This window comes from Hibiscus syriacus, unplaced genomic scaffold (genome assembly GCF_006381635.1).
Source record: "Hibiscus syriacus cultivar Baekdansim isolate YM2019G1 unplaced genomic scaffold, ASM638163v2 tig00110933_pilon, whole genome shotgun sequence".
NCBI classification, from domain to species: domain Eukaryota; kingdom Viridiplantae; phylum Streptophyta; class Magnoliopsida; order Malvales; family Malvaceae; genus Hibiscus; species Hibiscus syriacus.
In genome coordinates this window covers 276,414-296,224 of record NW_024062919.1, presented here as the reverse complement: position 1 = coordinate 296,224, position 19,811 = coordinate 276,414, and the positions used below count along the sequence as shown (strand labels likewise).

General features: G+C 32.8%; 2 pseudogenes; one reads left to right on the top strand and one right to left on the bottom strand.

The window, feature by feature from the left end:
- Window positions 1-4: 4 nt before the first annotated feature.
- LOC120147073 lies at window positions 5-3,092 on the top strand (annotated as a pseudogene).
- Window positions 3,093-5,009: 1,917 nt separating this feature from the next.
- On the bottom strand, window positions 5,010-6,049 carry LOC120147072 (annotated as a pseudogene).
- Window positions 6,050-19,811: the final 13,762 nt, after the last annotated feature.

Here is a 19,811-nt window from a genome sequence, read left to right as displayed (position 1 = left end):
TTTCTATTTCACAAGTCCATTCCTCTTTTTTTCTAACTCAAGAAAAGTCTTAGCATTTTTTTTAAGTTCATTCCTGTTTTTTCTTGTGGGTTCTGTTTGTTTTCCCACTAATTCACTTTCCCCAAAGGATCTATTTGCTTCAAGTTAACTTCTCGAGTGTCTGTAGCTTTTGTTTGGAGCTAAGTGGGAAAGAAAATGGAGTTTTGAAATGCTGAAGAAGATGAAGATGAAAAAGCTCTCGACTTTTGTCTTGTTTTTGGTTGTTCTTTTAGCTGTTGCTTCTTTTGAAGTGAGATCTTTAATCCTAATCCCATCAATAAACGATGATGTTTTGGGGCTAATGGTTTTCAAAGCAGACATTCAAGATCCCACCCAGAAGCTTTCCTCTTGGAACGAAGACGACGACACTCCTTGTAACTGGAATGGTGTCAAGTGTAACCCCAGGTTGAACCGGGTCACTGAGCTAACCCTCGACGGGTTGTCGCTCTCGGGTCGGATCGGGCGCGGCCTTTTGAGGCTCGAGTTCTTGAGCAAGCTTTCCTTAGCCAAGAACAACCTCAGTGGAACCATAAGCCCAGCTTGGCAAAGCTTGAAAGCTCAGAAGCATTGACTTGAGTGAGAATTCTTTTTCTGGATTTATCCCTGATGATTTCTTTAAACAATGTGGGGTCTTTGAGGTCTGTTTCTTTAGCTAATAACATGTTTTCCGGTAAGATTCCTGGGAGTTTAGGGTCTTGTGCTACACTTGCTGCTATCGATTTGTCTCAGAATCGGTTTTCGGGGTCAATGCCTGTTGGGATTTGGGGTTTGAGTGGTTTAAGGTCATTGGATTTGTCTGGTAACATGTTGGAAGGAGAGATTCCTAGAGGGGTTCGAGCTTTGAATAATTTAAGATCCATCAATTTGAGTAAAACAAGTTCTATGGGCAGGTTCCTGATGAGATGGGAGTTTTTGCTGTTGAGATCCATTGATTTTAGCTCGAATTCATTCTCTGGGTCGGTACCTCAAACAAATGCAGAAGCTCAGCTTTGTAGATATATGAATTTGAGTGGGAATTCATTTGTTGGTGAGGTTCCTGAATGGATTGGAGAAATGGAATGTCTTGAGACTTTGGATTTTTCAATGAATAAATTTCTGGTCAGGTACCTGATTCTATAGGAAAACTTAAATCCTTGAAGTTGTTGAATTTATCTGCTAATGGTTTAAATGGAAGCTTACCTGCATCGATGGAGAACAATGTGAATTTTGGCATTGGATTTTAGCAACAACTCGATGAATGGTGATCTTCCTCGATGGAATTTTAATTCAGAGAATAAGACTGGTGCAAATGTGGATAATGCCAGTTCAACTTCATTAGGAGCCTCTCCTCAAAGAATTCAAGTCTTGGATTTATCCTTGAATTCGTTTTCGGGGATTACATTTCGATATATGGGCTTTAAGCAGCTTGAAGTTTTGAATCTGTCATGGAACTCTTTCATTGGACCTGTTCCGGAACTATTGGAGAGTTGGCATTCCTACGGAAATTGGAGGAGCTTACTCCCTGAAGGATCTTAGGCTCATGCCAATATCTCAAGGGAAAAATTCCTACATCGATTCAGAACTGCACTTTGCTAAGGACTTTGTAAGTTTCTCTTTCCGTATAATTGTGCTTAACTTCTCTTCTAGATTTATCTGCTGCATTTGTGTAGATGTTTTGATGTGGAAAACTGGTTATTGTTTAAGCCTTTTTCTTCTGTGACTCTTAATCTTCCCTATGCATTTTCGTACACTTCCATGCGAAATTTGAAAATTTGCTTGCTTCATGATCTTCTGGTTGAGTTAAAATTTAACAATTGTTGACTTATTTTCGATGTTGAATTGTGTAGGATCATCTCACAAAACAAGCTGAGTGGCTCAATACCTGCCGAAATTGGAAAATTGAGCAGCTAGAAAACGCGGACATGTCTTTCAACAGTCTTACGGGAACGTGCCGAAGCAGTTGGCCAATCTTCACGTCTCTCTCTTTCAACATTTCAACAACGATTTACAAGGAGCTACCTGCTGGTATATTTTCAACACCATATCACCCACGGCTGTCTCCGGCAATCCCTTACTCTGCGGCTCCATGGTTAACAAATCTTGCCCTGCAGTTCTCCCAAAACCCATTGTCCTAAACCCTAACACCACTGCTGATTCCATTTCTGGTGAATTACCTCCGAATGTCATATAAAGGATAGTTCTTAGTATCTCTGCCCTCATTGCTATTGTCAGCTGCTTTCATTGTTGTTGGAGTCATTGCCATTACTGTTCTTAATCTCCGTGTCAAGTCATCTACATCGCGGTCTGCAGCACCTCTCACATTTCTGCCGGGGACGAGTTTAGTTGTTCGCCTACCACAGATGCCAACTCTGGGAAACTTGTCATGTTCTCTGGCGAGCCCAACTTTAGCACAGGAGCACATGCTTTGCTCAACAAGAACTGTGAGATTGGGCAGGTGGGTTCGGAGCAGTTTACCGGACAGTTTTGCAAGATGTCGATCAGTGGCAATCAAGAAGCTCACTGTCTCAAGTCTTGTGAAGTCGCAAGAAGAATTTGAAGGGAAGTTAAGAAACTAGGGAAAAAGTCACCCCATCTCGTGACGCTCGAAGGCTATTACTGGACTCCGTCACTACAGCTTCTCATTTCTGAATTCGTGTCTGGTGGAAGTCTGCATAAACATCTCCACGAGGATCGGGCGGAAATCACCTTTCTTGGCACGACAGATTCCGTCATTCTAGTCGAACGTGAAGATTACAGAGAAATGCGATGTGTATGGATTGGGTTTTTGGTCATGGAAGTGGTTACCGGAAGAGGCCTGTTGAGTACATGGAAAGCGACGTGGTGGTGCTCTGTGACATGGTCCGAGGGCATTGGAAGAAGGCAGGTGAAGAATGTGACGGAAGGCTTCAAGGGAAATTCCCGTGGAGGAAGCAGTCCCGGTGATGAAACTTGGCTTGATCTGCACGTCACAAGTACCATCGAACCGACCGGATATGGAGAGGTAGTTAAATATTGAATTGATCAGGTGCCCTTCGGAAGGCCAAGAAGATTCGGGATGTTTAACTATAACTTAAGAAACTAAAAGATTCATGAGAGGTTATCCGGCGAAGAAGAATCCGGTTTGTCGTAATTGGTTTTCAGTTTACATTGTAATATATTCTGTATGTTATAGTTCGGTTTGCCGGATTCGTCTTCACCGGGCTCCATTTGTGGTAACTCTTTGGACAATGTACCTGCTTGCTAATCTGCACTGTTTTGCAATATTGTCTTCTTAGGCATTGTCTCCATTCTTACAATCAACCTATGATAGCCATTCTTGTCACTATTTTCATTTCAGAATACATTGTTTTGGCCTTTAATTTTGAATTTTTAACTTTTTATTTATTTTAAATCTACTTTTGTTCATTTTTAACTTGCAAGACATAAAATTTTGATTCTTTTGTATGAAATATCATATTATTTATTCTGATTTGATACTTATTATTTTTATTTAAATTTTTTAAAATTTTCATTTGGTGATTGTAATTTTATTTTTTTTTTCAATTAATTCTTGTTGTATAAAATAAAATTATAATAAAATCAAACTTGTCAGTACTTATCACTGACTCTGGCAATGTCGATAATAAATTTAAAACGAACTAATATTAATTTAAGTGCACAGGTTTACTTTAAAAATAATATGATTAATTTGCTTAAACTCACTGTTTCACTTAAAGGTTCATTTTACAAAATTTAGTCTTATATCTATATTTTTTATTTTCTTATAATTTAGTTCTAAATTGCAAAAACTCAAAAGAAAAAAGAATTAGAGAAAAGTAGCCCTAAATAAATTCTGAATAATACTATTCTCTTACTTTTTTTCCAACACAATATTTCACTAATTTTATCAAACATAAATGCAACAACTTAATCAAATGAATTAACATAAAAATAATAAAACTTGTTAATATTCTTATTTTTTTTAGCTCAATCGGTTAATCAAATGATTAGCCACTTAATTCGATTGAATTATTACAATTTTTTTAAATTCATTGGATTTCAATTATTTTTCATAAATCAAATTTTTAATCAAACCCAACTGAATCGATCATTGACCTTAGCAACAATTTGAATCTCCACCACAAATTTTGCACATGGAAACTATGATCAACAATGCTATTGGAAATGGATGATTGTTGACCTCATTACATTATCAAAAACAAAGTAACCAGGTTGTAATGACCATCCAATTACTATTAGAAGAAAAAAAAGATTCAATTTCTGTACTTAAAAAACTGTAGTACTTTAAATATTTGTTAAATACTTAAGGTTATAAATAATTATTAATTTATCGAATTGATAAATAATTATTCATTTTTGTCGAACAATTACAAATCATGTTTAAATTTATCAATATGTTATAAATGATCATTAAATTCTAAAAAATTTACTATTATTATAAAGTCGCAATGACCACTTTGTAACAGTATACTAATTTTATGATCGTTTTATAACTTTAAAAATTTAAGAACAAAAATAATTATTTTAGCATAATTTATAAACTTTACTGTACTTTTATCTTAAATTCAAATGCCAAGCCAGCTTCATACAAGTGACCCAAGCTAGAAACCAAGAAGTAAGATTCTATTCTAGAAACACAGATTGTTGATTCCTTTCCTTTCCATGTGCCTATGTACCCTGTGCTTGAGAATCATATTTCTTTTCCATAAGAAACCAAACTTCCATGGCAAATCATTTCATCAAACTTAAACTTATTTGGCCAAGACCATGATTTCTTGAGTCATGCATCGACGGATTCTCCAAGTACAAATGCATAACGAAATTTAGAAGGAAAAAATGGAGCATACTTATAGATCTCGCATTCGAATCCGGGTAACATTCCATAACATTGTCTATTTTTCAGTTGGTAGCACACTTCAATGGCCTAATCAGAGTTACCTTTCAGAGATAGAACTAAAAGCCAAAGAAATCCACATTTATTTATCCCGATATGTATGTATGTATGTATGTACATATGTATGCATGTATCATACCAGAAAGTTCCATACCATTCTGTTTCGCATTGCAGTTAACCAGCAACAATAGTTCTGTGTCTATGCATATACATAAATGAAAAGCTCATATAGCAAATGTGAAATAACAAAGAAGAGCTTATTCATTGGTGAAGAACTATTTTCAGACAAGGATCAACCAACCTCATCAGCAGGAGCAGGAACATCAGCTTGTCCCCCTGATGATTCCCATGTTGCCGGACTCCAGTCTCGATCACCACCGGCGAAGCTCCGGAACAAGTTGCTAGCGCTCTAGCAACGATTGCCTGCAAGTGGGACAAGATGAGTGTGACAACAACCAGTGTCTATACACCTCACATGGAAACCATGGTTACATTTTGGCAACACCCTGATTTTTTTCACCATCCATGAATTCACCTAGGCAAATAGGGCAATCCGTGGCCTTCAAATTCATCCCGGGACCGTAAACCGCCACCGGATCTGCCGCAACACGCTCTTCTTCAATCCGTTTGCCGTCAGACGTGCTGCAGTTTCGTTGGGAGTCTCGGGAGCAAACCGTCTGCCACATCGCAACGCGCAACGCAAGATCGAGTTCAACCCCAGAGCACATAGCAGTGCAAAGCAAAGCTGCCAGGATGATCACCATGTTGGTATCGAAATTAGATTCATTGGTTAACGAATTCCGCGGTCTTGTTCCATTCGAATCGTCGAGGAGAAGCCGGTGAGGCCGGTGATGAAGCAAGCCACCACCATTGCTATATATTACCTAAAGGCACTATCAATAGAAAAGAAAACATAAATAAAAACCCCTTTAATCTTCTTTGATGACCAAACTACAAAGTTCACCATCAGAAGATAATCCATTGATGTTTTGCTTGTTTTGAAGGAGTATTAAAAGGAAAAGGCGAGGGCTTATGCTTAAGCTTTCTATGTGTTTGATAAAATGCCTCTGAGATATCACAAGAAACTGTGAGGATTCCATCTGTTGATAAAGACACACCACTAAGAGCATCTTTCATGGTGCCTTAAATTCGAACGATAAGAGAGGAAAGTGGTGAAAATCTATGGCTTCCTCAATGAAGCAGTTGACAACGGTTTGAATTCCACGGGATCATCATCACTGAATTTACTAGGAAAAAAGCAAAAGGAGAGGGAGAAATGAAGATAAATATGGGTTCCGAGATAATGATTTGGGGTTTACCAGAGACTGATGATTACTGATTTTTCTAGCTGAAATTGTTGAAAAGAGAAATTCTTTGCTAGTGGTTCAAATTAGGCGATGTGTTTTTGTTGTTATATATGAAAATGGGCCCTGGAAAGCGAAAGGGGAGAAGTAAACACTAGTGTCAATTCTGAAAAAATTATCGATCGAGTATTCAATTATAAAATGATATCTTAATTATAAAATATTTTTATAAGTTATTCAATTATTAAAAATTAAAATAGTTATTAAATTATTATATATTTTAAATTCGTTCTTTTCTGTTAAAAATTAGAGACCGTCTGAGTTGAATATTAAATTTTATTGAATATGATAAAATTTGTTCCCGAAACCGTTTGAGGTATATTTTGTGGATCAACTCTATATTTACATTATGTCATAAAATTAGTGCTTAAAACTTATATCATCGAGCCAATATTTGAAAGAAACGACAGTGTCAGTAGATATCATTAAAACATGATTTTATCATATCATAATGAGTAAGTTAACGTCTATCTCAGACGATCATCATTTTTCAAAGGAAAGTGAGTTTGGAACATATAAATATCGAGTGATCATTTTGTAACTTCGATAGTTGGAGGATTCAACAAACTCGAGGGACCATTTTGTAACTTTTAATAATCGAAGAATTCACAAAGCACGTCTATAATTAGATACCATTTGCATTATTTATCCTAAAAATTAAATTTCTTAAATTAATGAATTATATTATCACCCAAATATGATTTAAAGTTTTATAAAGAAATAGTATCAATTAAATAATTTTATTTGAGTTAGAACGAATATTTAATTATATTAAATATGATTAAGTGGTCCTATAAATTCTTTTACATGTTTGAGAGTCCAATTTATAAATAAAAATCATTAATAGCATGAGATATAATTTTAAGTAGAAATTGCTTAATGTAAGTTAAAAGTAATGGATTTAAGAGGCTTTGATTTGTACACGATTATTATCATTTAAAAAAACTATATTTTTATACTTGGTTTGGAGTAATTCTTATGAGGGAAAAATCATTATCAATAATTAATTGTCAAATTATCTTTGAAATAATGAATTTTATTTGTATTGATCTATTTGTTGCACATCTTTAATTAGATAACTAATTATTTGGAGTATAAATTTATTAATAAATTTATTTTATATTATTTTAATATTTAACGGTGTTACACATTTAAATCTAGGATGAACAGTAGGGTGGTGGGGCATATGCCTCCTAAAAATTTTATAATTATCATATATTTTAGATTTTTTATGTATTTTCTATTAAAAATATATTTTTACCTCTCAGGATTTAATAAGTTGGCCCTTAACAAAAGTTGTGCATCCTGTCCCTGGTTTAAATAATACTTTGATATTTTATTGATATTGTATTTATGATATCTATTTTTAAATATTATTTAAATGTTTAGGTCATAATGTAAATTTAATTAAAATATATGAACTTATTCAAGTTTGAATTTTATTTATTAGACGAGCGTTTGACTTGTAACTATGACAATGAAATTGTCGTCTAAGGTAAATTTCAACTCTAAAACATTTCTTCAAATAACTGAAATAATTATTTCTTCAATATTTATTTATGTAATTTAAAAAAATATCATTTAATATACAAAATTATATTACTAATATATATAAATATACTTTTCTAAACATACATTTATTGTATGATTGAAGACAATATTTATACACGTACGTCGTTGTTGCTGTCAGATCAACTCGTGCAAATACATGTCAAAGACCCGTACTGCAGGGGCGAAATTAGAAATTTATTAAAATGGGGTTAAAGTTTTTATTTTTCATAATCTGCAAGGTATTTAACTTTTAAATGATTAAGAGTCTTGCGAACGTATATTACGTTCACCTTAACTATTCATTTTTTTATATATAGGTTTGTATTATATGTTTTTTCATTGCATTATTTTTTAGATTTTAAATACGGGTGACAAGCACAATATAAGAGAAAAGAAAGGTGGCTAAGAATTTTTATTATTATTACGGGATCCGATCCCACATTAATTTAAAAAATAAAATAAATGCAATTAATTTATGAAAAGCATTTTTTTTAAAGAAAATTCTTATTCTTCAGCACTAAATCCTTCTCCACTTTCTCTTCGTAGTTAAAAGTTGAAGCAATTTGATTATTCATTTAAGCCTAATGCTCATCTTTATTTTCAGATAATGACAAACGTGTTTTATTAACTTTATACTTTTAAATAAAATAAAATATAATGCTATTTAATATTTTATTTAACATTTACCCATTTGAATAATTATTTCATCAAATTTTATTTTCTTTTTCCTTTTACCAACTTGTGGTAAGATAGTAATATGAATTTAGTGAAATTATTCAAGTTTTTTTAGTTCATTTGAATAATTATTTCGCCATTTTTACCAAGTTCTACCCACTAATGAGAATGATAGTGAAATTATTCTCTATATTTTTATAAATATTGTTTAAAGGTATAATGTCAAAATTAACTCTCAGAGTTTATTAAGATAATCATTTTAACCCTATTTTTTGACCCATAAGATTTTATTTTAGGGCAAAAGGCCTCGAATATTTATTTGGATAGTCATTGTGGTTCTTATTCTTTTTTTGAGTATTTTAACCTCCGGTATTTTATTTTAGAGTTAAATACTCATACTTTCAAGCGCTAACCGTTTATTAACTAATAATTTCCACCCACATAATAACATTTTTGTCTCAAAATAAAATATTTAGGGTAAAAAATATAAACCAAAATAATTATTTTCGTAAACTTTGATAGAGTTAATCCTGACATCACATGTTTTCTAAATTATTATTAAATTATATGTAATAAATATATTATTTTGGACCCTAACCTATGTTTCACACAACAAAACACTTGTCCCTCTTGAATTTGATACAGACCAACTGCACCAATTGATGTTTTTATGCCCCTCATCTTAGCTACTCATGGACTTGACCATTGCCAACCTCAAATTAATTATGTTGATGGAATATTTATCCATGCTTTAAAATACAAGTCTCGTGTTACATTTATTATCTTATTAATGAATTAGTTTATTAAATTTAAGTTTGGGTTGAGAATCACTTTGATGATGATGACTATCTTTATATTTTCTTTATTAATCGTCAATATTTAATTTGAATCAGATATTGTAAAGATTCATTATAAAAGTGGTCATTTTATGTAATCTTACGACCAGTATACTTATACCAATACAGGTTATAGATATCACACGATCTACTTAAAACATTTCTCAATTCAAAAGTGGTTTGATTTTTTTTCTAATAATAATAGAAAATATAAAATAATAAATCACATAATTTTTTTATATAATATTTAAATATCATATATGTCCATTTACAAAAGTAATACTAAATAATAGCATCCATGATGAAATAGAGTAAAATAATTTAGTTTAGTCATTACAACAATTTCCAAAATAGTTACCAAAACAACTAGAACATTTATAAGTACATGCCACTAAACAAGTCAGAATTACATCAAATGATGTCTTACTGGTATTGTATTATACTCCTCGATGCTTGATGTTGCTCAGTACTCCTTACTTCTACTCCTGACGTTTACCTACGCGTGAAAATCATCACGCTAAATATATACTTAGTGAGGCAATCAACAGTAATAAATCGTGCACTACATCATTAATATACAACCATATGTCATAGTCAATGTAGCATGACCACTTACCTGTATAACCATTTAATTACTATAGAAAACATGGTAATAGTGCATTATAAAATATTTTCAATAAACCATAGCATAATATGTAAACCTTGGGGACCCTAGGTACACGAGTCAATATAAATAAACACCGTAGTGCTAACCCGAGTGTGATACATAAAGTCGTGTCCACCATCTGTACTAGGTATACTTAAGTGCAGTCTCGAATATGACACATAAGATTGTGCCCACTATATACACTAATTATACTTTAGTGTAATCCCGAATATGCAGTCTGCTGCTGGACTCTATGGCATGCCAACTATACTCCGTCCCTCAATAATTCACTTGGGCTTATAGTCTATTCTTGATTCATCCATAATAATATATCCATCACATTCACAAATTGAGCAGTTCATACCCAAAATACATTCACATATATGTTTCCACAAGTGATCAATGCATTATGACTTCACACTTTGACATATTAAGGTCATGTCGATATTATGAAAAATGACATAATAACATGGTGATATAAACAAGGTAGACTCATCGCAAGTCTTTCTGATGATGTATAAAACATCCATGTATAATGTCATGCATGTATTGCACTCACCTTGACACTTTAAAATTTTCAAAAGATTTTTCCTCACTATGCTCCAATTTAGTCCTTTTTATATTCGATTTGCTTTGAACCAAAGTCAATCACGATCTGTACAAAATTATAAATTCATATTGATACATATGTTAGTATTGTACTAACATAAATACATTTCCAAAATAAACTCCATAATCATACATTTAAACATTACTCTTCAGCTTCTAATCTATTTCCACTTAAAATCTAAAATTTTCATATTCAGACAACTCACACCACCTTTAAAGAATCAGTAACATGTATTTATATACACACTGAAATTTAATTTCTTTTCTTCCTCTGAAACCTAGACTCGAATACGAATCTATCCATATAAATAACTCCTTCAAGTTCATTTTGTACAATTTATGGTAAATTTTCAAAGTTGATCGACCGAATCTGTTTTGTGCAGAAACTGCTGCCCCGTTTTCTGACCTTTCATCGGTTAAAATCCATATATTTTTGTATATACCTTGAAATTGATTCTCGTTTGTTTCAAACAAAACTAGGTTGATATAAGAACACGATATATAAAAATAAACTCCAAATCATTGTTATATAATTTCTGGTGAATTTTCAAACTCACTGCCAGATTAAAAAATGTAAACTGTTTTCTTTAATTTGCATACTTAGGTTCTTCATCAATTCTTACAACCAATTCTTTAAAATCACTAAACTCTTTATAGCCCCAAATCATAAAATCTAATCACATATTTATCTTCACCATGAAATTTTGGTATCAAATGATAGAGAATTTAACGTAGAATAATTTTTTATTTTACGGCATAACGTGAAATCCAAAGAAAATTGCTCAAAAACGGAAAAGAATTTTTTTTCTCTTACCTTTGAGATAGCTCACGACAGGTGCTGATGAAGATTAAGAATTTCTTTTGAGAATTCTTCATCTTTCTTCATAATTTAATGAATTAAAAATTCATTAAATGCTAAATTACCAATTTACCCTTAAAATTAAAATATCTTTCCTAATTTACCCTTAATGAACTTGATATTTACATTAACACCACATAAACCTTATCATCCTCCACAGTTAAAGATGAATCAATTTGACTTTAACTTACGAAATTTCCCATGTAATTTTCAAAAATTACATTTTAATCACTAAATTCAACTGTTTCGGTCAAATCTGAAAAAATTGTACATTTCTGAGCCAAATTTCTCTGATCTAAAATATTAAAATAATATTTCCTACCATTTTATAACATCCTTCAAATTTTTGTAAAATTCCAATTCGATCCGAATATTCTATTTCAATTCTGAACTTTACTGCTTTATAGCTTTTAACACAATTCCCATACCAAAATCTGATTTCCTACTAAAATCTCTGTTTTAATCCAAACTGTTCAGGCTAAAAGAATATATATAACTTTTAAAAATTACAATTTTGGTCCATAAACTTTTCAAAGTTTATACTTTAGCCACTAAACTTTCAAAACTTCACTTTAGTCACTAGAGAAAATTTGGGGTATTACAATTTAATTCAGTTTGTTCTATTTACAACATTATAATATGAATTTATGAACTTACTTAAATAATTTAATACTTCATATCACTAGACGAATTGATTGTTGTTATGATTAATTCCTCGATAACACAATATGGACTCAAATCACATATCCAAGAATAAATTACACTCATGACCCTTTTTATGGAGAGATTTTAGTTTGATCATAAATCTTTTAATTTTGTTAATAAGGTTATTTAAAGATTTAAATGATATCAACCAAGTTATCTACCGTTAACATTTAATAGAAGAGTTAAATTGATAATAAAATCGATATATTACATATTTTATATTTATTACTTATATATTCTACCGACAACAATAAGGTTATTTGATCTTGATAATTTAAGAAAATAAACAAAGTTGTAAAACAATAATATCGATTTAAGGATATAGTTTACACTATATCTTTTTGGGTAAACTACGTGTTTAACTACTTAACTATCACTTTGATTCTATTTTGGTTATTTAATAATTTTTTTTAAATTATACATAATATTTAGTTTTAGCTTTATTTTTATATATGTTGTAGACATTAAATTTTTGTCTATTTTATTTTTATTATTATAATTTTTATAATTGTTATAATTATTATAATTATTACTATTATTATTATATTTTTATTAATAAATATTATTATTACATATTACAGGCCCAATACCTGGAGCCCAATTACAATAGTACCCAATATTCCAGACCCAATACCTATAGCCCAGTTTTGGCCCAACTGAGCTAGCCCAATGAAAACCCTAAACTGATTAGGGTTTGATCTCAGCTCCAGCCACCAACAATCATCCACCGTTGGATCTGATAAGATCCAACGGTCCAGAAGCCTCCAGCTGAAACCCTAGGGTTATGATACCCTAGGGACACGCGGCCGCCGCCTCTATTGCCGCCGCTCTACTCCGCTTCATATACTGCCACGACGCCAGCCGAGAGCCTCCAGAAGATTCAAAACCAACCGTCCACGTTAAAGGCCAGTGTGAGTCACCACTAAAGTTTGGTGACTCACCAAACTGCCACTCTATTATCCGGTCCAAGATGAGCGCCAGTGATGGCTATAAAGCCATCAACCGAACCTGCAAAGAAAAACCAGAGAAGGAATGAGCAACCTAGCAACCATAAAACACCAAAATAGCAAGAAAAATACGAGGAAGCCCCGCCATTCACACGAGCCTCCAAGCATCACCAAAGGCCTTCGAAAACCCGAAGGTATTTTCGTAGATTTGCTCCAATCGGGAGATTTTTAAGAAAAACGGTCACCGGAACCGTTATTAGGACGGTCCGACATTTTGGTGTAAAATAAAATTTTCCGGCCACCGCTGGTCAACGCCGGTAGACGGCTGCCGGCCAGTGTCATATCTCTCTGTTTTAGAGAGAAGCGAGAGAGAAATTTATTCTCTCAATTTAGAGAGAGAATGAGAGAGAAGGAAATGAAGGCTTTGGCCTTAAGGCCGTTTGGTCTTGGGTTTAAATACCCCTCCCCGAACGGCGTCGTTTTGGGGAGGGGTATATGCGTAATTACGTAAATTGTTTTAGGTAAAATTGTACCCGCTGCCATCACAGTTCTCTAATCTTACATTTTAGTCACTAAAGTAAATTTTAGATCTTCTTAATTCAGTATTTGAATTTTATATATATTCATTTTAGCCCTTTACATAAAACAATATATATTTTAGGTAAATGATAAATTTAGTCCTTTGATTTTAATAATTAATATTTTAACCCCGAATAACATGTTTTAATTTATTTTAATTTGATATTCGAATTTAATATAATTTTATTTTAGTCCCTAAATTAAATAAATGAAAAATAGCATGTTTAATCCCTGTAATTTTAAATAAATTAATTGTAAATAAGATATTTAATTTTAATATATTCTAATTTAATCATTAACTTTAAATTATTAGTTTTTATTATTTTTACTTTCATTTATTATAGTTATTGTTTAAATTTTATATAATTATTATCAATATATTTAAAATATTATTATTATTATAAATATTTATTTATTTTATTTTATTAAATCCTTTATATAAATTATTTTTATTTTAATTAAAGAAAAGGGTTGTATTAAAGCACCTAGAAGTCCGTTTTCTGACATTTTTATCTTATAAACTATATATTAATTGTTAAATATTTTATTAAAATTTATTTATTTTTTAATATCGAAGAAAGGAACTGTCTTAAAGCACCTAGAAGTCCTTTTCTGATATTTCTAAATAGATAAATATCTTATTTATATTTAAATTAATATATTTTCATAAAATTATAAATTTGAAATAACAATATTATAAAATAAATATATCTTTGAATTTTTAAATTTCAGATAATAGAGACAATTTATAATTAATGAGTACCAAATTTTAAGCGTTATAGGGGTGCTAATCATTCCCTAAACGTAATCGACCACGAATCATATTTTACTAAAATTTTTGGTTATACGCATATCAATTTTATCTTTTAAATTATGTTTTATTCAAAACTATTTTAAAAGATTATTTTTAGGTATTTGACCTACCTAACCCTAAAAAGCCAATGGCGACTCCAAAAATATTTTTTAAAATCATTTATTTATTTGTTTTATTTTTTTTACGCCAAGGAAAAATTCGTTCCCGGACGAAAACCCGTTACGACAGCTTGGCAACTCCGCTGGGGACCGGTCAAGCTTTAAAATCAATTATAAATTATCTCTATTATCTGAAATTAAAATTTCATATATTTAATTTATAATTCTTTCTTTTCAAAATTTTTATATACTTATTATTTTCATAATATTTATATGTATATTATTTTAATAATGTTTCATTTTATTTTCAAGTATTTTATTTAATTATTTATTTTTCTGTCAGAGGTTTGAACATTTCTCCTCACACACAACACATGCATTGCATAACATAAGCTTTTTAATCAAGCTTGTCCCTTTTAAGTGAGAGTGAACGCGACGTCTTCGTGGTTCATATGCTCTATGTCTTCGTGGGAATTTATTCTCCGTGTCAGGCATAGAGAAGTGTATCCCCTCGAATTGAACTCGATTCACTTTAGTCTGCGATGGACTAGGATTGAGGGTTAGCAGTCCAATGGGGCACTAACAAGGACAATTCGGGTACCTTTACTCTTAGAACTGAAACTCTACTTATAGTAAACCTTAGAAACTCTTCTGATCTGAAGCCATGTCGAAATTTTGTCCAAAATAGGCGTACACAAAGGAGAAATGATTTCTAACTTTTTCCTTTATTTATTTATTTTCTTGCTAAATAAATTGCATGAAAATTTAAATTATTTTAAAGCATGTTTAATTAGAAATATTTGGATAGATGTTATTAAATTAATTATGTGAACTAATTCATTTCTTTTTGTGTGTTCTGTTTTCATAACATCATACAAGATTAAAGGTATTGATCCTAATGTTAATCGTCTCATTGGAAAACCTTTATCTATGAATAAAAAGTGTTCAAATCAAATAATTCCAAACTCAGAAGTAAGACAGTGGGCTGAGGACTTACAAAGACAAGGGGGAGACAGTCTGCAAGATGACTATGTATCTGAGTTAGCCAGTTATGCTCCGGTTTCGCTAAAAAAAATGATATGCAAGATTTGCGAGGCATTTGGGAGAGATGAGACTCAAACAAAAAGTTACAGTTTTATCAGACTTACGGGGACATCCCATATTTGCTCTATGTCGAAGTTGATGATGACTTACTTCGAGCCCTAATTCAATTCTGGAATCCCGGTTATAATTGTTTCACTTTCAATAAAGAGGACTTGGTTCCTACTATTGAAGAGTACACAACTTTACTAAATATAGAAGGGGCTTTGGAGAATCGAATTTATTCAAGGTCAATTAAAACTCAACCTTTTCGAGTTAAATTAGCAAAGATTGCTGGAGTACAAGAGGAATGAATGGTATCCCATACAAAACAAAAGGGCGAAAGCGAAGGCATTGCTTGGACCAACATTAAATAACTTATTCAGAGTCATCCAGATGATAAAGTATGATTCGATCTCTTTGCTCTGGGTATATATGGTATGGTCATCTTCCCGAAAGTATTGAGATATATTGAAGCTGCAGTAGTAGATTTGTTTGAGCAGCTACCAAAAAGGGTCAATCTTGCTTCTGCAATTCTAGCAGAGACTTTCAGATCGTTAAACGCTTGCAAAAGGCTAGGAGGTGGACGATTCTCAGGATGTGCCCAATTGTTATATGTCTGGATCCGTAGCCATTTTTGGAGGACATAAAAGGTTTCATACCGGCGCTTTAGTACGTACTACACACCATTGAAAGAATTTCTGGAGCAAGAATGGCCCAAAGAAATTACGAAAGATATGTGGATCACTGCCTTTCGAAATCTGCAAAGCGATGACATTGTTTGGCGAGCCCCGTGGCAAATCCAAAGGGAATTGTTTTACAAATGTGGTGATTACAACTGGGTGATGTTGCTCGGATTATGGGGAGGAATCGGATATGCACCATTTCTGGTTATAAGGCAATATGAAGGTCGTCAATTTATTCTTGTTACTGCTGTATTACATTTGTCTGAGTTCGCATTCCACAGCAAAAATTATAAAAGAAATATCATGGAGGCCTTTACAGCCTGGAAAACAACTTTTTGTATTCGAACTAAAGCAGCAAAGGTAATGTTAACTCCTGATTATGAGGAATGGAGATCTGTCAGGAAAAATGAAAATATTCCCATACCAGACCAAAATGAGGATATCTCTATGGAAGATCGCATTAAGGTGGTTCCATCAGAGATTGAAATCCTGAGAGCTGAGTTTGAAGCATAAAGAGAAGGTTGGTCAAAAGAATTAGAGAAAATGAAATGAGATAAAGCTATGTTGGGTGTTGACGTTGACTTTCATTTAGCACAATGTGCAATGCTGAGGGAAAACAAAGAAAGAGTTGATGGTGAATTCAGAACGTTAAAGAAGAATTACCATGAGCTACATAAATCCCGGAAAGCATCAGGACCGAGCAGATCAATAGTATAGATGGCCAAAGAATTGACATCGAGAAAAGCCGAGTTGAAAATTTGAAAGGAAAGAATAGCCGTCTACTCAAAAGCCTCGATAAAGGAAAGCAGAAAATGGAGGATTTTAAGGTTGACTGAAGGGAGCGAATTATAAAGCATAAAGTTGAAAGCCGCGAGATCATGAATGAAATACAGAGAGAAAGGGATCGAGCCAAAGAATTAGAATATATGAAGAACGGCATGCATGAGAAATTTGAAGATGAGAAAAATACCATGTTCAAGGGATTTGAATCTGAAATGAACAATTTGATTGCCGAACTTGAAGTCAGGGGCCAAAGGATTGAAGAATTCAATGTTGAAAAAGAAAAATGAGAGCTGGAAAAGAAGAATTTCAACACCAGACTTGAGGTAGAGAAAGAAGTGGCTAGCATTTGGATGCAAAGATGCAGAAACAAGAATGTTCAAATTCAGAAGCTTAGTCAAAAGACGCAAGAAGCACGAACAAAACTTGAAGAAGATCTGGATCAGTCTAGAAACAAAAACTCAGAGTTTAATGCTTATATTTTGCAACTTGAAGAGTCATTATTTCAAGAAAAGGTTCGTCTAGGACCTAGTGATCTTAAAGAAAGTTATGAGGAGAATGCTTCACTACGAAGACGCATTAGAGATCTTGAAAAAACTCTGCACAATTGTCAAGTCAGAATCACTGAGTTAGAGCAGACTCTCGGGGGAACTAATGAACGATGGAAAAAATCAACTGATTTCTATGTAGAAAGAAGTGAAAAAAGAAGCAATATGGTATTCGAGGCCATGGTACAAATGAGTGAAGTTGCCAGATATATTGGGGAGTTAGCTACTGAAGTAAATATTATTGAGCATCACGTTGATCCAATTTCTAAGTTCGGAAAGAAGATGTCATGGCTGATGAAAGAAATAATAGAGCTTAATAAGAAAGCTACGTCGTATATGTAGTTATGAATTATTATAAAGAAACTTTTGTATGCCGATGGAAGTTGTTCTATGACAGTTAACTTTATAGGATCAATACCTTTTACATACATGCATTTTGCATACATTCATTATTCATTGCATTATTTTCTTTATGTATAATTTTTATTTTTCATTAAGATAAACATTCATTAATTAAAATTTGAAAAAATAATATCAAAAGAATTTTCAATCGCAGTTATTCTGGCCAAACGAGAAATATAACATCACTACGGTACTAGACAAGCTACTAAGAAAATCATAGAGGATAAAATACAACGTATTGATGAACAATATAACAAAGAACAAGAAGAGATGGGAATGAAGCTAGAGAAAATTGAAGCCAGTAATGCAAACTCACAAGACAACATGATGCAGAAAATAGAAGACATGCTCAAAAAGAAGGCTACCATTGGAAAAATTCATGAAAATCCCGTATATTTCGACCAAGAACCTATGTATCCTCTAGGTTTCCCACCGGAACCAATTTATCACTATGGTACTACACCTATACAAATCCATGCCCGCACATCAACACTTCAAGAGGCCAAACCACATGAAAATCAACAAGTGGATCATGCATCTTCAAGCAAAAATCCACTTATATCAGATGAGAAAACAGGGGATTTTAATGCTGAGCATCTAATCCCAGATTTGAATGAGCTGAATGAGAAAGAAAAAGTAAATGAAGAATTGATCAGACAGATCAGAAGCTTAGAGGAACGAATGAAATCCGTAGAAATCACTGAATCATTCTATGGGTTTGACGCTAACGAGTTGAGTTTGGTTCCAGACTTAATCCTCCCCATCAAGTTCAAAGTTTCTAAATTTGAGAGATATGACGGTACCACATGCCCTTCATCCCACATTACTATGTTTTGTCGCAGAATGACAGGACATGTGAAAAACGAGAAATTGTTAATTCACTGCTTTCAAGATAGTTTGACAGGACTAGCTTTAAAATGGTATACTCAACTGACCAAAGCCAATATTAGATCCTGGAAAGATCTGGCAAAGGCATTCCTAGAGCAGTACCGCCATGTGACAGATATGGTCCCTGATAGATGGACTCTCCAAAATTTGGAGAAAAAGAATAACGAAACATTCAGACAGTACGCTCATAGATGGCATGACACAGCAGCACAAGTTCAGCCACCTCTATCAGAAAAAGAGGCCACATTAATGTTTGTCCATACTTTAAAGGCTCCTTATTTAAGTCATCTAATGGGGAATTCAACCAGAAATTTTGCAGATCTGATCATTTCTGGAGAACTCATTGAAAATGTCTTGAAAAGTGGCAAAATTGAATCCAACGAGGGGACTAGTTCCAAAAGACCTATGTATCGGAAAAAAGAGAACGAAGTCAACAATGCAAACTCTTATAACAAGGATACTTCGAAAAGTGTTACAATAACCCAGCCAAGGGTTAAGAAAGAAGAAACAAACACTAATCGAGTAGAGTCCAAAGGATCTCGAAGGGAAACTGAAAGGTTGTCTTTTACACCTTTACCAGTATCCTATGATGAGATCTATGATTCTCTGTTAAAATAAGATGTCATACGACCCTATCCGTTGGTTCCCATCCAACCACCATTCCCTCCATAGTATGATATAAAAGCGCATTGTGTTTACCATGAAGGAATTACGGGTCATTCTATTGAAAACTGTTTGGCATTCAAAAGGGTGGTCCAAAATTTGATCAACACTGAAAAGTTGGAATTCAATTCACCAGCTACATCAAATCATCCGCTGCCAAATCATGGAG